The sequence below is a fragment of the Etheostoma spectabile genome, chromosome 2 (assembly GCF_008692095.1).
Source record: "Etheostoma spectabile isolate EspeVRDwgs_2016 chromosome 2, UIUC_Espe_1.0, whole genome shotgun sequence".
Classification (NCBI taxonomy): domain Eukaryota; kingdom Metazoa; phylum Chordata; class Actinopteri; order Perciformes; family Percidae; genus Etheostoma; species Etheostoma spectabile.
Window position 1 is genome coordinate 11,374,414 of NC_045734.1, and position 11,542 is coordinate 11,385,955.

At 41.1% G+C, this 11,542-nt stretch overlaps 1 protein-coding gene and 1 long non-coding RNA gene across 2 annotated transcripts in view; one reads left to right on the forward strand and one right to left on the reverse strand.

Annotated features, from left to right (window-relative positions):
* Positions 1-6,521, reverse strand: part of LOC116697818 (uncharacterized) — a 16,463-nt gene extending 9,942 nt beyond the window's left edge. The window contains exon 1 of the long non-coding RNA XR_004334056.1: positions 6,362-6,521. This is a non-coding gene — a long non-coding RNA (uncharacterized LOC116697818). The remainder of the gene's footprint in view (positions 1-6,361) is intronic.
* A 3,417-nt stretch (positions 6,522-9,938) lies between these two features.
* cxxc4 (CXXC finger 4) overlaps positions 9,939-11,542 on the forward strand; it is a 43,897-nt gene continuing 42,293 nt past the window's right edge. Inside the window, exon 1 of the mRNA XM_032529300.1 lies at positions 9,939-10,435. The gene's annotated coding sequence lies outside the window, so the exon portion shown is untranslated. The remainder of the gene's footprint in view (positions 10,436-11,542) is intronic.

Below are 11,542 nucleotides of genomic sequence, written 5' to 3' on the forward strand. Positions count from 1 at the left end.
AGCTAACAGCTAACAGACGCTAGCACCGACTAGCACTGGTCACTGCCGTTGTCTGAAAAACAACACAGTTGGGACAAAATGTTGCGTTTACTGGTAAACTGGTAAACCTTGAGACCGACGTATAACCGACTGCTATCTGTTGAATTTTCCTCCCGTTACTCTGTCCTCTGTGACGGTCTACATCTAGAAACTAAGCTGCGCGATGCAGGGAACAACTCTGGCTCATGGGCAGACAAAGGTTTACGGAGCGGCAGATGCGCTATGCTAAAAAAACTGTAGCGTTCTATGAAATTATGCTTAAAAAAAAAAAAAAAAAAACGCTCAATAACGCAAATTTGATTGTGGGAAGTGAAAATCGTGATTAAAATTTGATTAATTGTGCAGCCCTAGATCAAAGACGTCTCCGTTTGATATTTTAAATGAATTGTTTAAGTTCTCAGTGCTACCTGGTGGAAACCATTCACACTATACTTGCTGTCACAATAAAGCTCATCCTGAGAATACATAGATAGTCAGCTGTTTGTACACAGACCCTTTTAAATAACACAATCAAAGACCGGAAGCAGAGTTCAGTCGCTGTCATACATTTTTTGCATTGCTATTGTGCAGTAGACAAATTCAGCATCTGCCATTGTGAACTTTGACAAAGCAAAGGCTGCGGCTTAGAGGTTGAGTCAGCACACAGATAAATAGAGGCTAGTTCTGGTTGACAGTTCTGTAAAAGAAGTATTAAAAGTTGTATTCATTTCACCTGATATTGATGAAATGATCACAGTGATAAGTGTGTTTGGTAGAGTTTGTGTGTGTCATGTCTCTATGCCTGCCTGCCCGCAGTCTCTATATCTAAACATTACTGGTTGCTAAGATCTCTGTATCAAAACCACAAAGTTCATCCAGACATTATTAGTTAGCCCTGATTGAGGCCCAGATGTTGGAGAATAAGAATGAAAAATAATTTAAAAAAATACAAACTCAGCAGATGGTAGAAAATCTTAGTGATCTACAAGCCTAAACACATTGGAGAACAGGACTAGACAGAAGGGTTCTACATTTTATGCCTGACTTAAATTTGACCAAAACCAAAGGAGGTCTACCTGAGGGAAATCTTAGCGTTTCTGTTTTTATTAGCTAACTAAAATGGAAGGTGTCTGTCTTTTCACAACATACAACTTTACACTTGGCAGGTGAATTGCTTAAGAACCCAAGGAGTGCAGTGCTGAATGCAAGCTCTTGAAATATTTTTTTTAAAGATTTTTTGGGGGGGATTTTTCCCTTTATTTAGTGACAGTGGATAGACAGGAAAGGGGAAGAGAGATAGGGGATGCCACGCTGCAAAGGGCCACCGGTCAGATTCAAACCCGGGCCGTTGCAGGAGCCTACATGGCGCGAATGCTCTTACTGGGTGAGCTAGAGGCCACCCCCCATTAGTAGTGTTTTAATGTACACACTGTGTAGTGTATTGAGAGGGGACCCCTATTACTGGTGGTCCTACACACTCGTTTAAAAACTAAAAGGTGACCGTTCCTTTGAAGCAGTGGCTCCAAACCCTTCCTACTGTCTTACCGTCTGCGGTCTCTGTTGAAGCTTTTAAAAAGCAGCTGAAGACATTTGATTAAATTCGCTTTTGACTTGTGTTTGTAAACTTTGGGTTTTAGGTTTTAATTGTTGAAATGATTCTCATTGGTCATTCAATAATTATTTTCTTGTTTATTATCTGTTGGATTGTACTGTATTTACACAAATGCTTATCTTGTGAAGTACTTTGTGACTTTGGCTGTAAAAGGTGCTATTTCAAATAAACTTATTATTATTATTATCATTATTATTATTATTAACTGTTACATCGCCAAACAGCATGCGGGGTACATCTTGCTCTCCTTCGCTCGTTACAGCACTTTCAAGAAGAGATGAACAAAGACAATAGGCACTGCACTACTAAGTATAAAATTAACAAAACAGTAGGTAAAGGGTAGATTTTTTTTGTAGCTTTGAACTAGAATATGTAAATTGTAATATTTTTATACAGCAGAAATCAAAACAATGTTTAACACAAATAACTTATCCAATTTACACCTGGTGTTAACATGTGGTCTACTGTACATATGGATATAGATCACATGGATAAGGGAAGATGCATCTTAAAGCAAGATGTACTTAATGAGCGTAGAACTTATTGAAATTAGAATGCAATTGGAAGCAATGGAATCTAAGCTAGTGTAAAATCTAAATGTACAAGTTGGCCACAACCTGCCTAACAATGTGAAGGGTAACCCAACTCAGCCTCTTGCTGCTATCTCAGGCAAGCATGTATTCAAGAAATACATCAATAAAATACATCCATTGGCAAATTATACAGACAACCAAGCTCAGCAAAAGAAAAGTAGAGGCCATGCAGTAGCATTACGTTTCTTGACCTGAGACATGGTTGTTGATAAGTCTCTGCTTAGTTCATTTGCATATGAAGTTGTGATATGCTCTGATGAATCGCAATAACCTCAAATGCTTATCAATACTAGGTGTAAATGCACTGGCTTGCGATCAGATAAGTCATTATCTAGATAACCTACCCAGATACTGATTGCATTTAAATACCACGTGTAAATGGGGTTATGATATTAGAATATTACCGATGCTGCCGCTTATTTTGGCGTCATGTGCACGTGTAAAAATCTACGTCTGAGTGTGTGAACCACTTAAAACTGAGTCATATCCTGAATGTGACTTATAGACTTAACCGGGTGCTTCCAAGATGTTTGTGTTTGCCAAAGAGGTTTGCTCACCCTCACTGCCAGATGAGCATGGCAACTGTGTTTGCACATATTAGCAAAAAAATAAAAGTGTCCCAAATCCTAGTTCATGAAGAGGGACACATGAAGCTGAATCACTTGGCGGTGTTTGATAAATTTAGGTCTAAGTGGGGATCTGCCTCATTGTATAAAGAGACAATGACGAATGTCCTTGAAAAATTGTTGAAAATTGGGTCAAAAGCTGAAGAGTTTCTCAACATTGGGTCTAGAGACCCAGTGTGAGGTTTCTTAATGAGTTTGTGGTTAATGTATAGGACTATAAATTGGTGTTCCCTCTCGAAAACAGAACCAACCATACGCAAAATCACAATAAAAACATGAGAATTTGGGACCTACTAAAGCAGTTAACAGGCTAGAAAAAGTTCACTAAGGGAAAGTCTACTGTCGTGTTCAGCTGCAACAACAAGAGAACATTCAATATTGTCTGACAATAACTCCCAACAAAGCACAGCGTTTTATAGAAACCTAACTCTTCCACAACACAGTCCTGTTTATCGTCTCTGGTCAGTTTAATACCGTCTGACATCGGAGAAGGATCATCATAGTCTACAATCATGTAGCAGGACAGCCCTGTAATAGGTGAGAGCAAATATTGATTGTGGGCCGTACGCTGGCTTTTAATTCCAGCCGATGATCTTTATCATCCGCAACCCTACCGTTCTTATATCCGGGCTGTAAAGCAACCTATCCAAACAGACGTGTGCTCCTGAACCAACTAAAATGTATGTTTAGTTAAAAAACCACATGTTACAAAAGCATACTGAGGATTGTTTTTCCTTTACTAGGCTAATAATAGTCAAGAGTACATTTACTCAAGTGCGGTACCATTTTGAGGTAGTCGTAATTTAGTTAAGTATTTCCATTTTCTGCTACTTTATACTTCTAATCCACTAAATTTCAGATTAGTTACTTTTCGGATTAAGATTTCATGCAAAATAAATGATGAACAGGTTATACGTTAAACAAACCAACAAATGTCCTTCACCTTGACCAGCTACCAGAGTAAAATTCTACTTATGGCACGTTTGTGTCATATGGTTTGGACTGTAATTCAGAGCAGCTGAGGTTGTAAAAAACTTTCCCATTAGCTTCCGACTTGTAATTCTGAGTCAGAGGTGTTGGAGGCAGCAATGATATCTCACACTTGATGCAAAGAACTATGGCATACAAAAGGACAACAAAACCTAAAGGGCCAGTAATTTAGGCTATTTATTGCCTACAAGAGTTTTTGATGTTCTTTTGATTCTTCTGACATGGCATGAATGCAGCGTTACACACCAACACATTAGTATTAACAAATCAGTAGTATCATATGTAGTAATGCACATCTTATTATAATATCGATCAATGAGCTAAACACAGCTGCTCCACCGTGCTTTTTCAGTGAGCTGGAGATTTAAAACTGGAAGAAAACCGAAAAAGACAATTTATGTAACACGCTCATATAGAGTGATGGATGGATCCGAGGGGGAATGTAAATCTTGCATATGTTGGTGCACAATGTGCTAAAATAAAAAAACAGAAAGAACCAGAAGCAATAATACCAGAAGTCTCTAGTGTCATTCCTTCTACCTGAAGAAAGTTTGAAAAGATACATCGACAGAATATGACTGCGACCTTTCATCATGCAGCTTACAGTACACGCAGACACGGTGCTTTCAATCCACGTGTTACTTGAGGTTTTCTGTAGAAGTGACTGTGTGTAGGTGCTGTCATCTGTACCAGACTGTGTGCCAGGCGTCGGCTTTCTTTCAGCAATGCTACTAACTGGATAATTAAGGGTGCTCTATACACTCCAATTAGCAGGCGATGGGATAGGGAGGAGGAATTGCTCGACTGAATCCGGGGAAAGCACAGTAAAACCGGGCGGAACACATCAAATCACAGAAAAAGGCTAATGTGTGCAAGGTGAGGGCACCATACATTACAGTCTACAAGAGGAAATGAGGCTGATTTGTAAATAATTACTGCCAACGTTGCTGCTGCACTTTGAAATTCAGAACTGTAATTCTGAGTCCGAGATTTTGGGTCTCTCTCTCTCTCTCCATATTAGCTGCCAAATTGCAGGACTTTTTTCTGAATGTTTTACAAAGAGAGAAAAGCAGACTGGATGTGTCCATTTTCCTGGTATCTTCACTGTCTTTCTCCAGACAGATGTGAGCACAATGCTCAGATTAAATTGAGACAGATGAATCAATGGATTCACACCATCACCCCTCAAACACCCATGTCGCATGACTTCACTTCTCTGTGATTCTATTTCCATCGACTAAATGCCAGCTAGATTTAAATCTAGGGTCATGGTTATTAATTACTCCTTCAAGTTCTGGAAAAAGCCCAGGGAAAAGGGGGGAGGAGGAGACGCATGGGGAGCGACGCCGGAGCACGCAGGCAGGAACAAAGGCCTGCCACGAGGGTTCCTGCCTCCCGCTGCTAGAGGCCCACATACTGCCGTGGCTCTGCAGACAGAGGTTAGGACCACCTAGGCAGATTTCCCCTGGGGGCTATTATCGCCCTGAAGATAAAATGATTTTCAGACAGAGGCGCTTCCACACACACAGATAGATGCACAGGGTCTGATACTGACAAACGAACATTTACGCTTCAAGGATGGTTCCTTTTTTTTTTTTTTTTTTTTTTTAAATGTAGCTGCCAATCCAGTTCTGATTCATATTATTTCAGCAAAGGTCAAGACAAAATATACTATATAATATATAATATATATATATATATATATAATGTGCTTGCTTTATGTAGTGTCCAAAAGACATGTGCTTGTATTGTAGTGCGAATGGTGCACTACAAAATGATCAAAACAAGACAAGTGGAAAACCCCTCATACCAAAAGGACGAAACAGGATGAAAGATTGTAATTTTTTTTTTTTAAGTCTGTTTAAATAAGAACCAAATATTATTAGACATAACTTCCAAAGTATAAGTTTATGAGCAGGAAAGGCTAAAAAGGACAAAGCAACAACGAGTGGGGTTGCATCCACAGTTAAATAGACACAAACTTTATTTGTATGATCTGATTATGAAATATTTTGATATCGTGTTATGCTTACATCAATGTACACCTGGTTTGAAGTTAGTCTCTGTATAGAGTAATAATAATACGACCTACTCTATCTGTAAAGGTTCTTCAGCTAACTCTTGAGCTAACTCATGATTTGATACTAAGTAAGTAAATAAAACTGCATTGAATCAAATTAACAATATTGTCATAAAGACCCAGGCTAAATGATATATAGTAATTGATCTGTAAATAAATGAAACGAGATGATTTCTCTGATTATCTCTCTTTCAATGTCTGCCTCTGAGAATCATGATAGCATGTATAGTCTGAACATGCACGTAGCCCCAAACACTAAAAAGTCACCAAATGTAAGTGGTTTATGGTGAATCAAGTGTTTTATTTCTTAATTAAAGACAAACAAAGAAAAATATAAAGTTGTGTTTACAGCTCAAAGGTGTGTTGACAGACACAACTGTTTATCCAAGTCTTTACGACTCAAAGCCTAAACCCAAATTAGATAGGTTACTTTAGCACTTACATCTTTTCGACCAGTTTCTGTTACAATGCCCACTTGCTACTGCAGCTTTCAGTGTCAAGTATACGATTCACTCCTCAAAAGTCACTCCGGGCTCAAGTTGTTGGTACGTCATTACGCCCTCGCTGATTGACAGCCATTGAGTGAGCAATGAATTGACAGCGGAGCTGTTGAAGGAAGAGGAGGAAGTTTTAGGGCTGAGGTCTTTTGAGTCAGGTCAACATAGTAACTTAAACCCCGTGATGAGTTCAGCATCCTTAGAGTTAATGTGTCTTATAATTTTCCCGTTAGTATATGGTTATTCCAATCTTAAATAAGTAGAATATTGGAGAATGTATCAAAACTGAGGATAAGTGAACTACAAAATCATTTGTTAATAAACCAAACGTCACTTCTAAAATGTCGGGTCTAAACAAATATTTACAAATAATTGTAAAACATTTAGCGTACTTGAGTCTTTTTCTCTGTCCTATACCTATTGCCAGCTCATAATACATTCATCAAAGTGTAGCCTTTAGCAGCCTATAGGCCTGTGTCACACAGCTTACCTGGAGGGGCTGTGTGACTAAGAAATGTGTCAGTGTAGCTGTCAGTTTGTTTACTCCTAAACCTGTCTGAAAGTAGAAGCCATGCAGGGATTATTTATTCCTCTGTGACATGTCATTTTAAGTGATATGTCATATGAAATGATTAAGCGATTTGTTGATTAGTCCATTGACAGAAAATAAAATAAAAAAAATCAAATTTTCTGTTCCGGCCCTTAATACGAGTATTTGCTGGTTTTCTTGTTCTTCTGTGATATGAAATTTGATCTATTTTATTTCTACCATTGGCCCGACACAACAAGTAATTTGACATCAATGGAAGTTGTCATGGACTTTTTTTCTTCTATTTTCTGACTCTCTTGATGATTAATTCAGTAAATAACCTGCAAATTAATCAGTCATAAATCATTGTCAGTTGCTGTCTGAATTTTAATCATACAAGTGACAATTAATGGAAAAGACGCTACCATTTTCTAATATGACACACTTTGTAAAGTTGTAACCATGTATCCTTGGTTAATGAATCAGTAACTAATTATTTATGGATCAGTTACAAGCCATTGATAAGAAAAACTTTTGAGTTGTAACAAATCTCTCAGACTATCTGACCATGTGTTTATTTTAAAATGGGCTGCAAGCAATCTGGAACAAAATTCATTTGATTTATTAACACTGAAACCTGCAGAATTTAGGGATTAAAACCCTTTATTAATGACTTATTGACATTTAACTGCAGAGAAGTTATCAGAAAGTGAGACATGAGCATTTATAAACGGCCTCCCAACATTTATAGCCGCATTATTACCAAATAGAAACAATTAACCCCACACAGTGGGATTTTTTACAACCTGGTAGTTTATAACTGATCAATGAAGCCTTACTAAATAATGTATAACACTTACCCTTAGGGTGCTTTATTATAAAGTGGTATCAAAAAGGCTACTGGTAAGGCTAACGGAGGTGTAACTTAAAAATGGCCGATGTTATGACTCGGGTGTCTGGGTCTGTTTCCCAACTGTTCAGTAAACTGCCATTAGCGTCCTTAGCATCGGAGTTAAGTGCTGACCAGGCTTGCAGCTAGCTGGCTGGGGGCTGACTGTAAATGTGTCTCCGGGCCGGAGCTTTAATGATAGCGGACAGGTGCTAGCTGGCTGGGGGCTGACTGTAAATGTGTCCCCGGGCTGGGGCTGTAATGATAGCGGACAGTTGCTAGCTGGCTGGGGGCTGACTGGGGACAGTTGTCCCTGGGCCGGGGCTGTAATGATAGCGGCCAGTTGCTAGCTGGCTGGGGGCTGACTGTAAATGTGTCCCCGGGCCGGGCTGTAATGATAGAGGACAGTTGCTAGCTGGCTGGGGGCTGACTGGGGACGTGTCCCGGGCCGGTGTGTAATGATAGCGGACAGGTGCTAGCTGGCTGGGGGCTGACTGTGGAGTGTCCTGGGCCGGGCTGTAATGATGCGGGACAGTTGCTAGCTGGGGGGGCTGACTGATGTGTCCCGGGGGGGCTTGAATGATAGCGGACAGTGTAGCGGCTGGTGACTGACTGTGATGTGTCCCGGGCGGGGCTGTAATGATAGAGGACAGTTGCTAGCTGGCTGGGGGCTGACTGTGGATGTGTCCCCGGGCCGGGGCTGTAATGATAGAGGACAGTTGCTAGCTGGCTGGGGGCTGACTGTGGATGTCTCCCCGGGCCGGGGCTGTAATGATAGAGGACAGTTGCTAGCTGGCTGGGGGCTGACTGTGGATGTGTCCCCGGGCCGGGGCTGTAATGATAGAGGACAGTTGCTAGCTGGCTGGGGGCTGACTGTGGATGTCTCCCCGGGCCGGGGCTGTAATGATAGCGGACAGTTGCTAGCTGGCTGGTGACTGACTGTGGATGTGTCGCGGGCCGGGGCTGTAATGATAGCGGACAGTTGCTAGCTGGCTGGTGACTGACTGTGGATGTGTCCCCGGGGCTTTTGTCAGCTCTCATCCCGACTGGAGCCTTGCAGCGTCGGGAGAGTGAGGCAGACAGGGCTAGCTAGCTAAATTCCTTTTAGATTAGTCGTCCATACAGTTAACGTTACTAATGATTTTGTGGGTTAGCCACAGTTGTTAACCGTGGTCAAAACAATCAATCATTTGGTGTATCGTTACAGCCCTACCACACTATGATGCTTATTTATTTAAAATAGAAATGTGAAAATATTTTGTGAAAGCCCCAATTGTCAACAATATCGTCGCAATATCGACATTGAGGTGTTTAGTCAAAAAATATCGTGATATCGGATTTTCTCCATATCGGCCAGCCCTATTCTCTTGTTTATAATTTTGTGTGGTAAAAGTAGTTGAATCAAAGTATTGTTATAACGTAACATTGCTGGATATGTTTCTGTAAAAAGTAGGATGTCTACTAAAACCTGGTTTTATAAGGGTGATTAAATAGTAATTAGCCTCAGTATGGAGGTGATAGTCCCATGTAAAAAAAGAAATTCTAAACTACACCCATGAGGCTCATAGATAAATGCTGCTGTGGGAGGAAATAATCCAGGATGCTGCTTGGAGTGATAATTTCATTTTAACTCAGAGTTTATGGGCTTCAACATGAATGAACGCACAGTGTCACACACATGGGGGCTCGTGGAATAAATGTGCCATGCGTGCCCGTGTTGTCAGCCTGTGGGAGCTGTAGGCATGGGTGGGCAGCAGGCGGGATTTATAATGGTGATGAATCCCAGAGGTCTTAGTAATTACGGCTGTCGCTGGACGGAGGGAGAGGTGTGTGGGGGGGGGGGGGAGACCACCCGGCGAAGTCATTTTTATCTAATCACAGCTCAGCTCCATTCAAATTAATTTGACAAGTTTGCCCAATCCTTATTAAAAGACGCATCTCACAAATGACCCCCCCCACCTTGCCTTCTTTTTAAATGCCTCGTCATGAAATATATGTATTAAAAGAAAAAAAGAAATTGTGAAGAAAAAAAGAGGTTGGAAGACGCAGATGGTTTCCCGTAGATATTTTTCTCCTTGCTGGGCGCCCTGAGCCATCCATCCCTCCCACCTCCGGAGTGTTTCTATAGTAATTTCCAGCCAATGATCAGTAGGTGTCCACATCCCTGCTTCCTCACCTCAGCACCAATCAGCCACACACAGCGACAGGAGACACGGACTGAGCAGAGAGACCAGGCAGACACACAATACAGCCCCCGGATCAAGAAGAGAGGAAACACCTACCCCCCTCTGCGATTTTCCCCACGGCTTTTTCTACGACACCTTTGGCTTATTTTGCACTTTCCAACATTTTTTTTTTTTTTTTTTTTTTTTTTTTAACGTGACAAGAAACTCGATAAAAATGGTCCTTTTGTTTTGAGCGCTCTGAACACACACACACACGCACGCACACACACTCGCCCTGCTCTCCTCCGGCAGCCTATGTCTGTGCGTCTTCTCACATCTTTGCATTATTATTCCCCTACGTATCGCTTCGCAGTAATGTGCCGTTACACGGTCGCAGGCTGGTAGCATCTTGGGAGCTCTTCTCAACAGGAACCCGGTAGGTGATGCTCTCTCTCGCTCTCTCTCTCTCCCCCTGTTTCCGTCCATATTTTGCCGTCCACTTGCATGCGTTTTATCCCGCTTTTCCTGTCCCTGTTTGTGTGTCCGGAAAGTGAGCCAGGCAATGTCAGATTCATATTGATACCGTTTTATTTGTACTATTGCACCAATCTCCCCTCTTCGGATTATGTATGCATGACCTTTGCTCTGAATGTCTAGCACAGACCAAACCGAGTGTAATTAACGGCATCGCGGTGCAGCAGCCGGCACAATGGTCGTCATCAGACGTGGCTTTTTTTTTTTTTTTTTTTTTTTTACACTTTTCTTTCTTCAATCACCTTCTCGCACTCTCCACCCTCTCTCTCTCTCTCTCTCTCTCTCTCTCCCTCCTCTCTGTGTTTATCTCCAGCAAGTATTGAACATTTCTGTCTCTCTAAACTTTGTTTACAGGCTGAAAATCAATGTCCGTGACTTGATTGCCTTTGGGCTACGTATTTCGCTCCAGGGGTGAATTGATTAAGTAATAATGACCATGAGGAGGGCTGATCATTAAGCTAAGGAGGGTTGTGTTTACTGGTGGCTGCGGGTTGTTTTGGATGCCACGTCGACATTGAACCTGCAGATCTGGAATTGGATTTTTGGATAAGACTCTTGGTGGCACATTTGTGTAAAAATAATAACAATAGTTCAAAAGAAACAATGATGGATAGTTAGGTGTATGATAGAAAGTGCATTGAGACTCAAATGCTTCATGTAAAAGGCACTGGAACTATATTGAGATTGAATAATTTTGCATTTTTAGGATAAGGCAAGTATTTACCCTTTTAAGACATGTTGAGTAGCTGACTTTAATAACGCCACCCAGTGATGTCTCCAGTTCCATGTGTGTATATTTATAATTTTCTTCTTCGGAGACAGCTGCTGGGTAGCACCATGGAAGTGATTTGAAATGCTTTAGTGTTCCAGCAATGGATCAGCTTTAGCAATTAAGAGTAGAAAGCCCAGAAAAAGGTAATGGAAGTAGGGGGAGATGTGTCTAATGGGCTTTTATCTGTGGAAACCAAATCCAGACAGACTGGTGGAGAGAAAGAGAGGAAATGGAGCA